This window comes from Parasteatoda tepidariorum, chromosome 4 (genome assembly GCF_982258835.1).
Source record: "Parasteatoda tepidariorum strain Cologne lab strain chromosome 4, Ptep-v5.0, whole genome shotgun sequence".
NCBI classification, from domain to species: domain Eukaryota; kingdom Metazoa; phylum Arthropoda; class Arachnida; order Araneae; family Theridiidae; genus Parasteatoda; species Parasteatoda tepidariorum.
Window position 1 is genome coordinate 49,789,666 of NC_141758.1, and position 21,897 is coordinate 49,811,562.

Below are 21,897 nucleotides of genomic sequence, written 5' to 3' on the forward strand. Positions count from 1 at the left end.
GCGAAAATGTGATAAACCAAAATTACGTAAAAAATAATCTAGAAATCATGCAACAAATAAAATGGTATGAATTCTTACAAAAAAAATCCAACTGTAACACATAATGCAGTTCTTATTGGAGCAGGAAAGCATTAGTCTGCTTAGGGGAAAAATGGGTTTGGGCACAATAAAACAAAGTTCTTGCAATGCCAAGGACATTTTTATAATAACCTATTATTATTTATTACTTTAAGAGTTTATCTTAAGCATTTGTGAAGCAAAAACACAAGTAACACTTACTCAATAAGTTTTTGGCAATTCATGTAAAACATTTAAGGCTATTTTGGCGCTCCCAAAGAGATATATTCATTAAACTGAAGTTTTGTATTATATATACACTTGGTTGAAGGACACTTTCTCACATATTGATTATTCGAATTTTTAACTATCAATCTTTCTTCATATTAACCTACTGTACATAAAACAAATGGCAATGGCTTGAAGACTATTTTTTTTTTAAAAAAATAGGAGTTAAAAGTTATTTAGTAGTAATTTATTAAGAGAAAAAAAATTATACATTTATACGTTTAACCCAAACATGAATGAAGGTCACACAAAACAAATCAAATCTGGAGATGTTTTATTACTTGTTTCTTTTTATTGTCATTTGATACATTAATAAAATAATAAAAATTTTCATTGTAATAAAAAAAAACCTGTAAACAAATTTTCTATAGTTAGTTGTGTTGTTAGTTGAAATATAATTCAAGTTCATTTCACAAAAAATGTTTATTAAAGGAAAAACGATAACAAGATCGCGAGCCGTTGACGCTCGTGTCATTTTATTAGGTGATCAAGAACAATAATGATGTCATAACTTTAGTGGCTACATGCAGTGCCACTTACAAACTCCGTTCTCAACATAAGCATTTTTTACTCATCATGAGACAACTTAAATATGCTTTAACTTTTCAACCTAAGAAAAATGAAAGCAAAAATTGAATTAAAAAAAGATATATATATATATATATACAAAGTGCATTTAAAATTTAAATCTTAGTTTTGTTTATATTAACATTTAAATGTATGCCCTAATCACAGAAAAAACTGTATAATCAAAATAAAACATTGTGTGATAGTTACTAAATAACAAAATTTTTAACTAAATATAGTGTAAAGAGTTTGAAAATATGAATGCCATACTTCATAAAAATTACTTTTGGTAAATGTCTTTTTCAGTTTTAGTAGCACATTAGCACACAGCTCGATTATTTAATAGCACATATTCTACTACAACTGAACTCCACTCAAATTTATTTTTTTTTTAAAATTTTGTTTTAGAAATATCAGCACTTTTCTGTAGATTAAACATTTTCATTGTTCAGAGCATTATAAATAGATTTCACCATTTATGAATGTTGTATTACAAAATTATTAGAACTGCTTAAATTATTTAGAAGAGTTATAACAGTTTAAAAAGTTCCTGAATGAGAATTACTTTATTTAAATGCTATAAAATACTTTTTTGCTGAAACCATAAAATTTAATCAGATAGAAAGAGGTTTATACATTACAATAGAATTTCAGGAAAAACAGAATTAATTAAGAATATCATGAGTGCAGGTTGCCTTATTGGATTGCATATGGGAATGAATGCTAAGGCCATATCTAAACCAAATTTTTAATTTGAAATCTCACAGTTGAGAGGACTGAACATAATTTTTTTTTAAATACATGAAGTTTAACTCCTACTGTTTGAGCCTACTGTATATTTTATTTAATATTTGAGCCATATATTTTATTTCTTTTATCACTCAATAATTTTTAAGGTATCATTAACTAATATTTTTCTTAAAATCACATATAAGCTTTAATGCAGGATTTAGTTCATTTTTATAATTGTCAAAATTTGTTTCCCACAGTGTCAGTAAATATGGGTGCACACAATTAATTTAACTTATAACATGAAAACCCTATAAAAAAAGCTTTTAATCCTAAGCAAAAACATTACTTTGTGTTTATATTAAGTGACCTGAAATCATTAGCATGCATACATACAGGCTATAAGGCTCTCAAGATACTTGGCATCTAACAGCAATGAATGCACTGCTTTATATGTAAATAACAAGTAGCATACAAGATAAAAATCATAAATTAAACTAGCATAAAAAGTTTCAAGTTAAGTTTAATAATGGTTTAACAAATTTTTGGCATTTAGACTGTGGTAATTGGAACTCTAAATTCATGTATATTTTTATAAATTGATTTTCGATAAAAATTAAATATTTCATAATTATCTTAATAAAACGCAAGTAAACTATATAATAATGCTAAAATGAAGCAATCAATCTGCCGCCATATGGCAGAACTGTGGTAAATAATTAATTGGAGCCAAATTTTATAATGGAAAACAGTCTAAGAATAAGTAACTAAACTTATTTAAGTAAATGAAACAATCTAATCTAAGGAACTAATTTAAATGGAATTTGATGAAATTCTAAATCTGCAAAACTCTTAGAGAAATTTTATGGCTTTATCTATCAAATCACTGTGAAACTTATAAAAAAGGTACATAATTGTTTTTATAAGACAATAAACTAGTAGTAATAGAAGACAGTTAACCCAAATTATACAAGGCCCATTTATGGAGTTTTAAAACAACAGATGATCAGTTTCCATTTCTGCTCTCAAATAAGCTTTAACATTTTATCAAGATGATTTGTGTTAGGAACAAGAAGTGCAATACATTGAAATCAAGGCTGTTTTCAGGTAATAAGAGCAAGAAAAAAATTGTGTCAGAAGTTTCTAGGTTTTTGTTATGAGACACAGGAGAATCTACCAGGGAAGAAAATTTTTTAAGGATTTTTATAGGAAATTTTTTAAGGAATGATTAACATTTTCTTTTGAAGTTTATGTCCATTAAGCAACAACACATATTTTTAAACTATTCTATAGGAGGAAATTATATCACTCATTAATACATCTTTAGAAAATAAACAAACTTCATAAATTACAAAAGATGCCATCCTCTCACAAAAAGGAAATAAGTAAGAAAATATGCATGAAGTTTTGTCAGAACATATTCTTATTACACATACAATAATATCTACCTAAATAATAATGCAATTATCCTGAAATATTCTTAATCACTATGAACGAGGGATTGATATGAATTATAAGCTTTTTTGCTAAATAACAAAAACCATTTAAATACCAAAAAATGAAACTTAATACTTAGAAACAACACTACAGATGTTAATTTTAAAATATATAACTTGACCAAGAGTACTTGAGAGAGAAATAATATTTTCTGTATTTATAGGTGCTGAGGGTTGCTAGAGAATAAGATTTATAACTTAAAAATTTGTTAAAAATATTAATTTCAAGTAATACTTCAAACTTAGGAAATACAGCAATCAAGACCTTTTTAAAATACATATTCAACAAATAACTAGTTAATTTTTTTCATAGAAAAAAAAAGTGAATTATTAATTTACATTATTTTAACCTATTTATAGAGAATTACCCAGCAACCACTTCCTTGCTACCAGTTATGGAACAACAATCATACCACAGAAAAAATTCTGCTTACTATCCTTTTCTTTCTTAAAAAAAAAAGTCATTTTTAATTAAAAATTATACGTGAAATTCCAGTGCAAAATTTTGAAGCTACAAGAGATATGCATTGATATTAAGCTTTTTTGCATTTCCAGTATATCTAGTCATTTCTAGTTTATCTAGTCTAAATAATATACAAAAAATACAAAAGCACCAACAGGTAAAAAATTGTTAAAGTCATTTTATTTTAAGAATTAATTCAGTCAATCAACATTTATTATAATTAAATATTATTTTATCATTTAAAATTTAAATTCAATAAAAATATTTCAATAAAAGTCAATTTTCATAAAATCAATAAAAACTACAAGAAAAAAAACCATTAAAAAATATTCTATGAATTATAGTTTTGAAAATTAACATATGTAGAAATGATTTATTATAATAACATTCAAACTTTTATGAAATAGCATACACTTTTAAGACCTCATAGTGGATCACAGAAAAAAAAAAAAAAAATCAGGACAAAATTGAGGATATTTTTCAGATCTGTAGACATATATCAGACTAATTTTAAAAAGGGCAAACTATGAATACAAGAGATATGTAATTTGTCCTAAAGTAAAATAAAGGCAATACTGCAGACGAATAATCAAAATATTTGCCATTTTAAATTTCAAAATTATAATTTTGTGTAGAATAAAAGTTTTAACATTTTCCAGCATTAATTTATTTTTACTGAACAACTTATAATAGATAGAGATCAATATGAAGACAATTTTTATAAAACTGTTGAGTTAAAAAAATACTATAAATTAGTTAATACTCCCTAACATCAATATTAACTTCATATTTGTACTCAAGTTCAAGATTTATTTAATTAAATAATTTTAAAGTAGAATTTCAATAAGAAACATGTAAGATTTCAATATGAAATTCTCGAAATGGAAATATGGTCATTATACATTTTGTACAATATTTAACCCATGACCTCTCAATTAGCCATTTAAAAATTCTATGTTCTGCAGTTTATTAAAATCAATAATTTTTGAAATCAAATGAAAGAGGTAAATGAATAAATGTTAAACTACTAAATTCCAATAAACAAGATTTACTACACAATATAATGAAAATAATAAAAACTTGTATTAGACCAGAATTCATCACCATAAAAATTTAATTAATTTATAGCAAAAAAATATAACTGAGTTAATTTTTAAACATTTTATAGATCCTTCAATATGAGCATTAAAATTTTACAGTATAAAGAAAAATATTAAGTTTTAAGATAGCAAAAATTTTTCAACTGTGTAATGACCAAAATATAATTTTAATTAGTAAATTAATACATAACACTAAGTTTAAAAATTGACTAAATCGATTAAAAATCGATTTAAATTAAAAAGACTTTTATGCATTTCAGTAAAGTTCTATTTTACAATCTTTAGTATGGGCCACTAAAAGATTAACTCAATAAAAGACCGTGTATAAAAATCAAATGGATATAAATATGCTTTTCTAATTATCAAAAAAGCCACTACAAATTTGACAAAAAGACAATCTAAGATGGTATAAAGTTCTTTTTATCAACACTTTTTTTTTGTGATGCTCCATCTACAACTTTTAAAAAAAAATTCAGCAAACAATTTTTTCATGAGATAGATCATAATAAAAAAGCAAACAATAGAAGATCTTTATAATACAAATAGTGCAACTTGGAGCTTTGAATAGAATTTTATGTTATATAGATCATTACACTTATTATTAAACTTACCTTCTAAACATGTCAAAATATATCTGAACCAGATCAATAATAATTGTCATAACTGGATTGTGATGGCTGGACTTCAATAGACAAGATATAAATTATACCTGGAAATAAATTTCACATATAATATAATAAAAGTTGGTTTTAATTAACTTATTTCAATAAATTTTATTTTTGTTCAAATTACTTATTGACAATATAGAATGATCTTATTCACACCTAATTGGAAAAAAAAATTCAAACTACTTAATCAAGTAAAGAACATATACAAATAAAGCTAGCGTTAATTTCACCAGAAAACTGAGAATTGAAAAATCACGAACTTATTTTCCATTAATTGGATTAGGTTGAGAAACAGCACTCCAATTTTTTAAGAAATAACCGATATTCCACAACGTAATCAACCGATATTTCACAATGTTTCATCAAGATAACGTAGTTTTTAAATTAATAATTGCTTTTCTTGTAATCATATTTGTGATAAACAAGTACTAAGATGGTATTTAAACAAAGAGAAATAAGAAAGTCTTCATCGTAGAACAAGAAAACTACGATTTCTTATTAGATACATAGTAGTTTTAAAATATTCCAATAAACATTAAAATTTGCCCCAGACACACACTTTTCTCTAATACCCAGTCTTCGATTGAATACTGACATAAACAAATCCAAAACAAAAGTTATAAACACTTAATTTCGTGAGAAAATACCCTTGTATAAAAATCAAGAATTCAAAGTATCACTAAAGGAAGGAACAGTAATAAATCATAAAATGGCAGCTGAAAAACAGATTACATTTTTTTTTCCAACAGCAATATAAAATTATTTATACAAAAAACTATCGCGAATAAATAAACTACTAGACCTGAAATATAAAGAATAATATAAAGTTCACAGTTATTTGTTTTTTTTAGAGATTACAGAGTTCAGAAATACTTTAAGTAATCTACTACTTACTCAAAGATGGTGTTGATATATAAGTACAATATATATCAATATGTTTTAAATTAGTCTAAGTATTTAAAATAATAACCATAAAATCATTTTAAAAGCACATATAGTTGATTATAAACGTTGAAATTCTCACTTACCCGATAATATGGAGAAGTTTTCAAATCCTTTTAGTACGTCCAGATTTCTTGAAAGAAGGGTTCAAAATAAACATATTCCCTGTAAACAAAAACAACTTCTTCCAAAACGTCACATTTCCCTAAAAATATTTCCCTATTGGTGAATGCGCGCGCTTACTTTGATCAAAGTACTTTGATCGTGTCAACCCACCTTGACGTGTCAACCCACCTTTTGTTTAAACAACGCCAATTGCTTTGGCGAAAAAAATTGGTCACACAATCAATATAGGGTTATAAGAAGATTGATGGATAAAAGCTAGCGTCAAGCTCACTCCGCCCAGTTACCAATTCCTAAATTGACCAAATATCGAGGCGGGTGGATGGATGATCGTGTAAAGCTAAGGGTGGTGGCGCTAGTGGTAAAATTGCTCTTTCCAGACTTCCGGGTTACTGCTTCCGATATATTTTTACGCCGCAGATTGAAAAAACGCGCCATCATATTATTGCATCATATCTTTTGCAGTATTTCACATGTACCGAGTTCTTTCTTTCAGCCTTTAAACTTCAGCATTATCATATTAATATTAAAATCATTAGAATATTTTCTAATTAGGCTAACTTAAAAAGATATTTTCAAAGATATTTTTGGCGACATTTTATTCAAATGTAGCCAATTAAGGGATAAAATACAAAACATGGCAAACCTTAAGAATTATTCACAATGAGATATTAACTTTCCAAAAAATTTTTTGGCCTTACGACCTCTGAGAATCAATACATTTCTGAAAGCTCTTATGAATGGTACAATTATGTTTAGATTTGAACCCAAATTACAATAACAAAACTGCATAGAATATTAGGCTTGTTCAGACATCGCCTCGTAGTCATAACATAAGCGGAGGGATACACCGGAAATTTTCTAAATTTCTTCCGGTTTAAGGACGCTTGTTATTGTTTACATTAGACCACCCATCCATTAAAGATTGGTTTGTTCATCTACGTCGCACTAGAGCTGAACAATGGGCTATTGGCGATGGTCTGGGAAGCATCCCTGAGGATGATCCGAAGACGTGCCATCACAATTTTGATCCTCTGCAGAGGGGATGGCACCCCCGCTACGGTAGCCCGACGACCTGCACGCGAAGTCGAGCACTTTACGGTAGAACAGTTTAACGAGGACCAATACCGCACACCCTCGGTCCCTACGCAGACTGACCCAAGGGGTCACCCACCCTCACACTGACCGCAGTCAGTGGTGCTTGACTTCGGTGATCTGCTGGGAACCGTGTCTTAACGATCAGTCCACTGCGGGACGAGGCGTATTAAAGTCAAGCATCATTGGTAGCAATTAGTGAGTGGATGGGGATCACTTTGATCTGCCTGCGAAGAGACCGAGGGTATAGGTCCTCATATAACTGTTATTTTAAAGTAAAGCCATTCCCTCTGCAGAGCCTTAAAATTGTGACAGTATGTCTTCGGATAATCCTCGGGATTTTTTCCCAGACAGTCGCCAATAGCCCAAGGTACAACTTGTGCCACGTAAACAAAGTACATTTAATACCATTCCTTTTCTGGAGCAGATTCCCTATACGTGATTCACACAATCAAGCTTTCGCAAAGCAATTGATTCATTTTATTAATTGACTGGAAAAAATCGGGCGAATAATAATGCTGGGTGAAGCTTTAATATTAATCTCAGTAATAAAACTTTATAAAATGCTACCCCCGTTAAAGCTGTGCTCTCCAAAGTTCCAATACACATGTAGGAGGTAGTTGACGGGGTGCAACTCGTTGGTCAAGCATGTCCCATCCTTGCTCGATCGGATTCAAGTCAGAAGAGAATGCTGATTGCTGACCACTCTATACCGGTTATATCCTCAGTTTGAAGGCATTCGTTTAGGACGTTTGCTCGGTGAGGCAAGGAGTCGTTATCTATAAACACAAATTATGTGCCCATGGCACCCCTAAACCAGAGTTGGGCATCTATTACAGTAATCGATTACAACTATAATTGATTACAGACAATTGCAGCTATGTAATCAATTATTTTTAATCGTGATTACAGGTAATTGCAATTACAGCTATGTAATCAATTACTTGTAATCGTGATTACAGGTAATTGTGATTACAGGTAATTGTAATTACAAGTAATCATGATTTTTGATTATAGCAGAGTCGGAAAAAAATGTAATAGATTACATTTTTCGATTACAGTAATCAATTACTTACAATCATGATTACAAATTTTGATTACAACTGTAATCGTGATTACAATAATCAATTATAGAAGTCAATTACTTGTATTTATTATTACAGACATTCATTATTTTGATTACAACAGTAATCGTGATTACAATAACTAAGTACATTAATCAATTACTAGTAATCATGATGAGTACAAGCGATCAAAATATATGATTACATGTAATCGTGATTATAAGTAATCATAGTATACGAATACAAGTAAAGATGATTATATACTGTAGATATAATTATATTATACAGAGCAAATAGTCTAAAAGTATTGTATAATGGTACGTTTTGTACGTATTTATATACAACGTATGACTGTAACTAAAATGCATGTACACATGTATTTACATAATGCATATGTAAGTGAATACATATTTACATAAATCTTAATTTCATGCGTACTTATGCATATACTTTTATTGTATTTATAAAATACATGTAAGTTGCGTATGTATATCTAATATTTATATGCGTATGTACATGCAAACAATGCAGACATCTACGCGCGTACGCACCGGAGTTTATATATTTTATGCATATACGTGTAAATTTACTATGTATCCTCATGTTTGTGTGCGTCGTATGTACACAATGTGCTTGCTTTTATTTGTAAGAACAAACATGTATTGTATGTACAATGTATGCCCCATGCATGTATGAAAAATATATGTATAATATATGTATATATATATCTATATATATGTTCTATGCAAGTACAATGCATGTATGTACAGTGTATATTAGTCCCATGCATAATTCTACTATGTATGTATGTCTCATGCACGCATGTAAAATATTTGCATGCGTGTGCAATGTATGTCCCATGTATAAATGTACAATTGCAAGCATGTCCCATTCATGAACATGATCTATTATGTATGTCCCACGCATACATGAACATTGTATATATGACCCATGCATGTATGTATGTTCTATTCGTATACTTACAATGTGTTTAGGTACCGCGCATGCGTCTTTTATGGATGCTTATCCCAAAAACTTAAATAGGATATATGTAAGTCTCATTAATGTGTAACGTATGTATGCCCCATGTATGCGAAATTTATCTTAATTTAATGTCTACTTTGGTGTCAATATTTCTGTTACCCAAATAAAATTCAGCAGCATTTACGATACTATTGTATTCAATAATCATCGATTAGTATAATATTCACGATAATGATGCATCTATGGGAATTATTGAGAGCCGGTGACCTGTGTAAATTAGAATTTGGCACTGTTTTACTTGTTGTCGAACTTGGCCTCATGGTACCAGTAACCGAGAAGATTGATTTTTTTTTTTTTTTTTTTATATATAAAATTTGCGATATTCTAACTTTTTTTTAAATCGTGTTCATGGACAATTAAATGGCCTCGTGTGACTTCAAAACAGCATCCGCTTGCTCCAATAGATCATTACTGTAAAGGATCTCACGAAGTTCTGAAGCCAGTGGCACCATACCCAGTTGTAAAACTGCACTGTCCATGGAAAAGGAGGGTTGCCATAGCCTCGAAAGGTTGGACCTTATTTAAAGAATAATAATATAAAGTTTGAGAAATTAAAATTCGTCATCAAAGGAGGTGTAAACAAATAATTATTAGTAGTAGTAGTTAATATTAAAATGTTTTATTTATTAGAATTTAAGAAATTTAAACACCTCCTTGAAATTTAAATGCCGTTTAGATGAATAAGAATAAGCATATTTATGTTTAACGATACCACTGACGGTGAAATATAATGTTTCTTAAATATTTTATAACTTATGTTAGCCCGTATATTTGTTTCTAACACGCTTTACTTCAGCCCTTCAACTAAGAGTTTAACAATCTTTAAGGATATTTTATTTCTTCTAATGATTTCGTCGGCTTCTAATTTTTAAATATTTTGTAAAAATACTGCTTTCATTGCAGCACACGTTAGTTTTCCTCAATGGTCTATAACAATGGTTTTCATCAATGAAATTTCGTATTTTCAATACTATCAATACTATTTAATATTCTTTTTCTATTAAGTTTTAAATCCAGAATAAATTTTTTTAAAAATATTTGATAAGATTGTTGTAAAAGATTTTATTAGATTAACAAATAATTTCTGAAAATTTGGTAACGGGCTTGGAGAAGACCAGGTGAAGACAGACTTAAAAATATATACAGTATACAGACTAAATAGAGACTAAATATATAAATAAATACAGACTAAAAAGTGTTATAAGAAATTAAAAATTGGTAGAAATATATGATAGCACACAGTACAAAATTTTTTACTTTTAGTTTTTTATGCAATCCCAGATTTTAGAATTACACGTTTATATTACAAATATATATTAATTAAAATGCATGCAATTTTTCTAAATCACCCACATAAAATTTAAAAACAAAATAAATTTTTCATAACTTTTAAGAACTGTCGGCGAAGTAATCACACCACTAATGCAAATTTAATTTATGTCAGATAAATATTTTTATTATAACTATATTTTATAACATCGAGGATTGCATTAAAAACTCTATTTTTCAACCAAACTCTGCATTTCAAAATGGAAAGGAAATATAATTACAATTTTAAACTATTAAAACGTTATAAAAAGTTGAAAATACTTAAAACTTTAAAAATTATAATTTAGGATCTAAGTTTTATATAATGAAAATGAAACTAAAAGAACTCCATAACGTTAATTTATGACTTGATGAATAGTAAATTCATATCATTCTTCAAAGTAATTCATATCATTCTTCAAAGTTTCAACACAGTAGGCAAAAGAAATAGATGATTGCAAGACACTCTGAATAAATTTTGGTGAGGCAAAATTTGATAATGCATATTAAATTATTTTATGTAAATAAATTATTATTAATAATTAATATTATTATTATTAATAATGATTATTATAATTAATAGTTATTATTATAATTAATAATATATTATATTATTATAATATATTATTATTATTATAATATATTATTATTATTATAATATATTATTATTATTATAATATATTATTATTATCATAGCATATTACTATTATGATATATTTTTATTATATATTATTATTATGATAATTTCTATAATAATATTATTTGGCACAAACGTTTATTGACAAATATTGAACAATGTCAATTTATTTTATTTTATATATTTTTGAATAAAATAATGTCGTATTTCTGTCTTGTATTAATTTTTATCTGAAAGTTTCATAGTGAGAGCTTTTAACTATAACAAGTTAAAATAAAAACAAAACATTATTGTTTTATTTAACAATCTTTAAGACAAATGCGTAAAATATAATGAAGTAGCGTAAATTTCATAAATTTCTTACAGTGTTGATGTCAAGGGGAGGGCAAAGTAGAATAGGTCCTTTAGTGGAATTAAAAAATGTCTGTTATCTCAACGGGTAAAATGGCAGATATTTTTGAAAAAATAAGTAATTAAGTAAGTAAAATAAAAAATAAGTAAATAAAATAATAAAAATAAATAAATAAAATAATAACAATAATAATAATATTACTTCATTAAAAATTAAAATTTTTTTTTTTATTTTTTTATTTAAGTTTAATGATAGCATGGGCAGATGGGCACTCTGTCGTAGAAATATTTTATATTTATATTTTGATATTTTACAGTATATTATATTAATATTTTAATATATTTATATTATAATTTTATATTATATTTTAATATATTATAAAACTGTTATTATTATTAAAATTATATATTATGTTTTGATATATTTATATTATATTTTAATACATTTATATTAATATATTGATATTTTAACTATTTTTTTACTTTTGAGCAGAGATTTTATGAAATTTTTGAGGTAGTAAATAAATAAATAAACATTTTTCCAAATTAAAAAATGAAATAAAACGCAATTAAATAATAATATTATACAAAAATTTTATTAATTTTAAATTTTAATTAATTATTTAAACATTTTCTCTTCTAATTGCCATTTATATATATATATATATATATATATATATATATATATATATATATATATATATATATATATATATATATATATATATATATATATATATATATATATATATATATATATATATATATATATATATATTGAAATTCAGCAATTTTAAGCGGCTTAAAAGTTCTCAGCAAATATTCCTTGACATCTTTGCATTTTATCAAAAACATTACAGATCCAAATAGGAAAAAAGAGCATTAGTCATTGTAATAAACTACGTCACTATTACGTATTTTGTGATTGCACTGCACAAACTAAATTAAGGCAATACGGCGGAGTTTAAACGAAATCCCGATTTTTATTTTTCTACCGAAAACGAGAAATTCAATTGTAACAACACGCACTAATCGTTCGGAAAGAATATCAAATAAAGAATTAAAAAGATAACATTAAATATTCTGCCAATTGTGGAAAAAAACTACAATATTTTGGCGACAGTTTCCGAAGGTTTATTTTTTACGTAGCATCTGGCAAACCTTTTCTCTTTCGTTCTAAATCAACAGATCGCTGCTAGTCACGAGTTGAGTTGGTGATATAAGGTGTACCGAGAAGAGAAGCTACAAGAGTGAAATTTCGGTAGGTGTGTCATATTTTTTTTTAACCATACCTGTCAACTTTATAATTCGACTGTTTTTGGACTTTAATCTTTCGAAACAATAAATATCAATCAACCGTGGGCCGACTCCTCTTTTCCATTTGGATATTTTAAATTGGCAGACGATTTTTTAGTGCCTTAAAAAGTAAGTATATATTAAGTTGTTCACAATTTGAATTATATTCTTTAAATTTGATTCGCTGAAATAATCCTAATACGTTATGTGCCAGATGATTATATTTATTTTTAAAAAAATATTTATTAATGTTTTTTCTTTTTTTTTTTTAACTGTAATTCTTTCTGAAATTAATAATTGTCATTTTTTAAATAATTGTTATTTTTTGAAAATTAAAAATCAATAAATTACAGCCAAGGTATTGATTGGTATTGATTAATTAGTTTATAATCGTTGTTGTTTTGCATTTTTTTAACTTTTAACTTCACAAAAAAAATTTGAAAAATGATGTAGTTTTAACTGTGTTGCAAGTGCGATATTTCTGGTATGCATCAACAATTTTTGTTTATTTTTATTTATATTAGTCAAAGTACAACAATTGATTTATTTTTACTTACAAAAACTCAATTGCGTTCTTAAAACTTACACAACAATTAATTATCTACCACCTTTTTTTGATCTTTAAAATATATTTAGTTTTTTCTATTAACTTGTTATTTACGTACCTCAAAATTACTACAAGTCAATTGAGCAAATGAGTTATATTTTCTAAATTTTGAATATATTTGAGATTCAAAATCCTATGGTTACAGATATTTTAACTCTATTTTTATATGTTTTCATTTCAAGAACCGCTTTCGCGATTAACGATTACGAAGTGATTTTCATCGACTTATTTAAGGAATGAGTGTCCTAAAATGGGTCTTCTTTCCTCTTAAATGTCATTCAATACAATTTATAGGAACTGATGAATTATATGCAACAAACAATAAACTAATCATTTTTATAATGTTATAACACTACACTTTCTTTAATAATTATTATTTATGATCTTTATATTATTATTTCAAAGCACATATTTATAGCGAGTTAATCTGCTTTTTTCTATCTTAGAGGGGTATACAATACATATTGCCCTACCATACCTTGTACTATACATATTTAACGTACGATTTGGTGCAAATCTCATCATAAAGTACCTTTTTGAACTCAACAATAAAGACATATTTGGTAAAAAAAAAGTTTTATAAATCCCTATCTAAATACATCTAGTAACGTCCGCAAATTTTGACCTTTAACTGACATATAATCTGAAGCTCCAAAAGCCACTGACACAATTAATCATGACACATTGGTACTGTATTTATATCTCACCCATGATTGTAAGTAACACGGTTTTATGTCTTTGACCTTGGATAAGTTATGCCGCATTCAAGTTTAGCGCAGTAGAGCCGCTACTGGCCTTAGTGCTGTTAAGCTATACATCCAATCGATTAAACCTTTTTGACATTCAGTTCACAAACTGGACCAAAAGTATCGCTCGAAAATAACGCGAACGAAATTGATAAGTATCTTTCTGTTCGGATGCTAAAATAACAATGGGCAAATTTAATAAGATGCAAAATTTATTTATATACGTCATCTAGTGTTCTCTCAACTAGTGTTAAAATATTATAAGCGTTAATTTAAGCAAAAAACGTAAGGCGAAGCACATTTGTTCATTCTGGTTTTAAATTAGCTTTATCACATTCTTAAGAAAACTTTTGTCGCCTAAAAACCTCTTAAAAATTTTCTATTAAGCGCTGTTTAAATAATAGGCAAGTTTGTCATGTTTTTTGTGGGTGGTATTTTAAGCCTCTTCCCCTCTTAAAAAAAATTTACTTTATATGTATATGTGAAAACTTGTATTTTCACATTTAATTTTTTTCCTAATGATTAGAGTTTTTAGAATTAGAAATTTTTTTTTATAGTAAAATAAATTTAGAGTCATACGTAGAAACACCGACAAAACAGACCTATAACCAAGTTAAAAATGAGTAAGTAAATCAATAAATATTGCTCTCATCGCTATTTCTAGAAAGTGTTGTCACCCGCAAGAAAAAAATTAACTTTTGAACACTGTTAGAGAAATGTTTAAGGAACATTTTAATAAGAAAATGTTACTGGTTTGGACATAAAATCTTCCAGTAAGTTTATATAATTTTAAAGAAAATGTATGTAGTTCAGTTTAACGAAAACTATTAACAGAAAAATAACTATTTTTTTTTCCTTTTGCGAATGACAGAAAGGATCGAGCACCCTAGTAATTAATAAATAAATAAACAAATAAATAATTATTTTAGTTCAGAAATATCCTTATTCTCCTTAGGTTATTCTCTTAATTTTTTAAAATATTTAACTATATTTTTATTCATAAAGGGATTATATTCCTCAGTTAAAGTTGGAAGTTTTTTAAACCAGTAATTATTTTTGAAAACTGTAGATCTACCTAATATTTAGATCTAATCAATAATTAATTATTTATTTAATTTTACAGTTGTTTTGTGAAATATTTTATTAAATTTCTAGTGAAAAAAGATTTAATGCTGATATGTATTTTTTTAAAAATTGTAATGTATTGAATGAATTACGGAAAGGATATACATTTATATAAAATTGCATTAGTATTTTCAGTGAATGATATACATACAAAATCGAATAAATACAACAATAAAGAGATATATTTCTTTGGTAACCTTTTTCAACATTTATAACAAATTCTTTCATTTGCATTTCAAAGAAACGATAATTGTGCTTATGTTAATGTAATTTTCAGCTTATTTATTTACTTAATATTATTTGTTACTTGTGTTACAAAAACTAATTTAGTTTTTTTTGTACTGTTTGTCGGTAATAATCTTAATAATCTCTGATTTACTTTTAATTTATATGAAATCAATACACGATTACTTTTCTACTGTCCTAAATAAGGTGCTTTCTTAGAAAGCTTTGTCTTTATTGGAAAACCTATCCGTCTTTTTGAAACTTCCGTTCTATTTGGAATCGCACGCATCTCCTCGTCATTAGACCTTCACATTTTGAGAAGAAATGTTATGCATCAGAAAATCTGTTGTGTTATTTACATTGTAACGTTAACCTTTAAGGAACAATGATACGCCTTTTAAATTTCATTTACTTTTTTTTAACAATTACGGATTAATGCTCAAAAGCTTTAATTTATATGTAGACGTTGTTTCTAAGTCGTTGCCAAGACTACTAGCAAAATTATTGACTTTTAAGTAGAATTATAATTATTCTGAAGAATAAGACTCTTTTTCTTTCCTCTTTCGCTATTTTTTTTATTCTTAAGAAATAGAGTTAAGTATTTTATGTTCATATTTGTATTCTTTTTCTGGCAACTTTACAGCAGAAAATCTTTACTGCGATTGCAATCCTATTTTAATGTACTTAATAATAATATACAAAAAATAAATATCATTATTCTTTACAAAAAAAAAAATCTAATGCTCTAGAAATATAGATTTCCATATTTCGTATGGATATATGTTAAAACTTGCGTGAGTTTATGTCATATTATTTGGGGATTGTAACATTTTTTTCTTGAATGTTTTATACAACAGATTTGTATAAATAGTGATTCTAATTTTGACGGGAAAAAAAATAAATGCATCAATTTTTTAGTTTGTTTTAGTTGTACATTGAACTATTCGTATTATGTGTCAAAATCTACTTTTATAATTGAGTAAAACAAGCTGACATTGTGATTCTGAAAAGTTTACAAAATATTATTTTTAACCCTTTTTCTATTAAAAAGTTTTAAAAAAATTTTGGACTTTTCTAAATTTCTAAAATATTGTATTTTTCGAAAAATAAATAAATAAAATAAGTAAGGAAAGAAAGAAAACTTAAAAATTTTTTTTTTTTATTTTGTTTTAATTTATTTTTATTGCTAAGAAAGACCTTAACAGAACAATATAAAAAATATATATTTTATCGAAATGACTAATACTTTCAAAAATAATGTAAAATATTGGGAAAAAAACTCTTTGTTAAAAATTATTAAGTTTAGTTAAAAGCCCCGACTAAATAACAATCTAGTTGCCTAAGATATGATACTGATACTATTGATAAATAAACTGAATAAAAGTTGCAAAAATAAACGTTTCTTATATTTTAAACGAAAAAGAAAAAAAAAACTCTTGCAAAAGTATTAAAAATATAACATTTATTTCAAGTATAAATTTCTTACCTATATGATATATACCCACGTTAATTAGTAATCAGGGTGATTTTTATTTACGCAACTTAAATGTGCAGTCTGTTGCTTAAATCCCAGTAAAAAGGCGCATTAATTGAACTTCTTTATTGAATTAAAAGAAATCTCTCTAAAAAAATTTTTTAATATTAAATTTCAAAATAAACTTTTTTGTCCTACATTCTAGTGTAATCACAAATTTGTCACTACTTTTAATTTTCCTATTTTAGTAGGTTGTCATTGTATTACAATAAACCCTACATATGCTATAATTTTTATTTATTTTTTTTCTGCTGATCTGTATCATTTTTATTATGCAAGAAATGTTATATGCAACTCATGCGATTGTGGAGAAATGGACGATTCGTTACTGTAGTGTTCAAAATTGTTATAAATTGATGATTTCAAGAATTTTTGCCTCAGAAGAAATATATCCTGTCTGTTAAAAGTAATTGGAAAATAAATACCATCCTTTGCTGATAAATTATTTTGCGTGATAAAGCATATAATGTAATAAAAGGAAAGCTAAAAGCTGGATGATAATGCAACTCTTTTAAAAGAACTGCTCTGTCGAGCAAAATGTATTAATTCATAGGAAATGTGCGGCATACTATCTGGGGAAAAGGTTAACTGAAAAAAAAAATGGAGCTCGTTAAAAGTAATGAAATGTAAATACGTTGCTATATAAATAGATAATAAGGACAAATAGAAAACAATTACAATTATGAAATTAGAAAATTAATATTTGAAAATTGAAAATAAATCTATGTATTTAAAAGAAAAAATGAATATTTTAAGAATAAAATAATATTAAAAAAAATTAATATTTTCAACTATAATGTAAATTTTGAACGATAAATTGTTAAATAACAAACGGAAAAGGTTAAGTAAACCTCTGATGTATACCCCATAAACAACCCTTGGAATTGGAACATCTTACATCAAAAATATAGATGTCCCATTGTCCTAGTCTAGCCATTAGTGTTTTCTTTAGCCAATAAAATATTGACTTATACGGTTGTTTGAAAATAAAGTAGTTCTTTCAATTATTATTTTATTACTCTCTTGCGTTAAAAATTGTAGTGAAAAAATAAATTTCAGTAGAGAAACTATAAATATGAATCGTTATCAGTATCGGGTAGAGGGTGACAATTGATATCCAGTAGATTTGTCTTTTGATATTGACATCAGTTATCACCTGCCATGAAATTTATTTTATGAAAGTTAAATTTTTGTGAAAATTTATAAAAAATATTTTTTTTTGATTATCTCAAAAATGTATTTTAATAATATTCAATTCATATAATTAATGGAAATACTTAAACGCATTTATATTTAACAACTTTATGTTCGAAGATCAGAATACTTTGATAAAAAAATTTTTTTTTAATAAATAAATAGCAACTGCCATGCCACAAATTATACGCTTATAAACTTGTTTATTTTTATCAAAGTATTTATCGAACTTTCTGGGTGAATACAATGCTAATTCGTTGATTTGATTCCTTTCTCCCTTCTTGCCTTTATGCACTAGCTATATCACTGATCACTATTCTTACGAAAAGATTAATATTATTAACGTAAGGTGTATAAACCTAAAATATAAACTAAAAAAAGGGAAAGTGCATTGGATATCGATATCATTGGGGTGGTGTGAATAATATTTTCGATTTCTATGAGAGTGATGGGATTCAAAATTACTATTAAAAAAGTGGCAACGCTCTGTCGAAAAAAAGGTGAGAAACAGACTATTATTTACAAACTGGGTGCTCGTCTATCTCAAAACAATAAATATACCTCCATTAAATTTCATGTTTTACGACAACACTATTCACGTTTTATAATCAGATTTACGGGTGCTTCAGAACACCGTAACGGATTTAATAAAGGAAGCGGATATCAGAGGGAGACGAGAGTTCGTAAAAGCAGCGGGAATGAACTCAAAATAGTTTGAGAGAGAACGAGATGAACGCAATCCATGTAAACCGTAGATGGAGTTTTAACTCCTACAGACTATTTTCTTAAAACAGGTCAAGAGCACACGCTTTCCTGCCTTGTTCAGAAATCATGTGACGCATAATGGTACACAACGATCAAGTTCATTCATTTTTTTTTTCTTTCTTGAAGGTCAATGCTTTTACTAGTATTTAAAATTGAATAAAACATAGATAAATGTATTTACGAGTGAATGGTTTTTAAACAAGTTTCGACAGACTGATAACTATAAATGTTAGTTTGTTAATGATGCGGAGAAAATATATGCTATGTCGTAGAGAATTATAAAAAAAAAATTTTTAGGGGAGGGTTTATGTCAACTAACAAGAACTTAATTATTTCTTAGTTTATTAAAAACATTATTGGTTAAAGGCAAAAATAAATAAATAAATAAAAAATAAATTTTTTTGCGTACTGTTTTTTTTTTTTTTTTTTTTTTTTTTTTTGTAGAAAAATAATTTTATAATTTTTAATGTATATAAAATGCTAAAATCGTTAACTTTATATTTAAAAAAATTCTTAAGAGCTACATATGTTTAGGTAATTTTTTTTAAATTTTCTAAAATCCAAAAGATATCAATGCCTTGCCACTTACATTTTTATTTTAATAATTTCGATGATTATTTTTTTTTTAAATATTGAAATTGGTTAGAACAGTGTTTCCCAAACTTATGACTTTTGTGTACCGTTTCTAAATTTTTCCTAACGCTGTGTACTACTAATAAAAAAATGAATGTATTTTTTACAATAAAAAAAAATTGCACAAAAGTTAAAAATCACAACTGGCTGTTGACGCCACTAATTATTAACTGTTAAGTCTGCAAAAAATATCCAATAGAAAAATACGTAATCGTAAATTTTCATGTATTTTTAAATATTTGTTTTCATTTGTTTTTAAATAAAAGTTTTTTAAAATTTTCGTTTGTTGCGAGATATTTCGGATAAGAACGCGTACCCCCGTTAAACTGTTTCCGTACCCTTGGGGGTACGCGTACCACATTTTGGGAAACACTGGGTTAGAAGGACAATCATATTTTTTTCTTTTGAAAGTTTTGGATATTTTTCAGGTAATTTTTCAGGTAGGAAATGGCTTTTGAGGCCACATCTGACACAGTTTATGCACCCTATTATATAGAACAATATTTATCCTAGACGTATGAATATCTGATAATTCGATTTGAAGTTTAATTAAAAATTAATCTAAATGTTTACATGAACTATATTTATTGCAATTTTTAGAATAAAGTTATTAATTAATACTCTAAATTGTCTTCCAATTATGATTGAGGTGATGAGAACTGACGTGAACACGTAATATGACAGATATTTTGCCATTGCAACTTTATGTTGTGTTTTCACCTAACTGAAGCGCAAATTGCAATGAAATGGTTTTGGTTAAACGCTGATTGGTTTATTTGTGTAGTTCACTTATACTAAAATTATGCCGTTAGGTAGTGAATGACCTAGAAAACAGCTAAAAGAAAAAAGAAATACCTGGAGGAAAAAAATTCTACCTTGTTTTAAATCAAATATTACTGTAAGATTTTAACTAAGTCAAGTCTAAATTTAACGAAGATAGTCAAGGTTAAGTTGTTAAAGGGATTCTTAAAATAGAAAAGAAGGTAAAGTAAATTGAGAAAACAAAATAGTCAAGAGAAATTTATCTAGAAAAACTTATTTATTATTTTTAACTTTATTTAGGATGATCAGTTGCCCGTCTGGTTGAATTCACAATTGGCTTAAAAAACACGTTTTGAGACAGCAATATTGTCAACAATAAAAAATACGTGGCTTCACATAAATTTCACAATGCTAATTCATGGCGTCATTTTGCTTGTCCATACGTCAGGAAAATCTTCGCCATTGTTTAAACCTGTCATCGCCATTTCCGCAACCTAAATCTACATTTGTGTGGGGTGTTTATTTTTATGTAAAACACTTTTTTTAAAGTCATTGTCTGTATTAAAATGTAATTTGACTTGGGACTGAATATAGTTTTCAGTTTGAAGAATGAAATATGAAAAAGTTATGGAATTATGTAGATTCAAGAAAGAGAGAAGACTATATTATGCACAAATAATATTTTAACCTTTTTTTATATTGTACATGCAAAATGTATAGCATTTATTAATAAAACTATTTCTTTGTAAGCTTCAATTGTTAAAAACTTATCAATGTTGAATCTAATAAGCAAAATACAACGAATTTTCATTATAGTTTAAAAAGTTAATATTGTTCATTTAGTGTTGTGTTATTGGCAAATTTTGATTTCTTACAAGAGACTTACCAAAATTTGGTTTCAAATATTACACAACCAAAAATCTATCGTAATTACGATATCTTCTTAGCTAGCTTCTTAGTTAATAAAGCTAATAATTAGTTATTATTAATAATAATATAGCTTCTTAGTTAATAAAGTTAGCATTGAAACTGAAAAACCCTATGGTATGCGTGGACGATATTTTATTCAAAATTTAGA

The 21,897-nt window shown here is 26.7% G+C and overlaps 1 protein-coding gene and 1 long non-coding RNA gene across 6 annotated transcripts in view; one reads left to right on the forward strand and one right to left on the reverse strand.

Moving 5' to 3' along the window:
• Window positions 1–753: 753 nt before the first annotated feature.
• On the reverse strand, window positions 754–6,664 carry LOC147810951 (uncharacterized). Of its 2 annotated transcripts, none has more exons than XR_015433053.1 (4): window positions 6,397–6,657; window positions 5,312–5,409; window positions 3,506–3,584; window positions 754–955 (listed from the first exon to the last, which is right to left on the reverse strand). It is a non-coding gene; the product is annotated as an uncharacterized LOC147810951 (long non-coding RNA). The 2 variants fall into 2 exon arrangements; XR_015433054.1 differs by lacking the exon at window positions 754–955 and adding an exon at window positions 965–3,314 and having other exon boundaries at window positions 6,397–6,664.
• Window positions 6,665–12,888: 6,224 nt separating this feature from the next.
• LOC107446794 (uncharacterized) overlaps window positions 12,889–21,897 on the forward strand; it is a 29,964-nt gene continuing 20,955 nt past the window's right edge. For 2 of the 4 annotated variants that reach the window (XM_016061556.5, XM_016061559.5), the window contains exon 1: window positions 13,302–13,357. The gene's annotated coding sequence lies outside the window, so the exon portion shown is untranslated. Of the gene's footprint in view, window positions 13,194–13,301; window positions 13,358–21,897 lie in introns of those variants that run through there. The other 2 variants (XM_016061560.4, XM_016061557.5) reach the window with 2 other exon arrangements.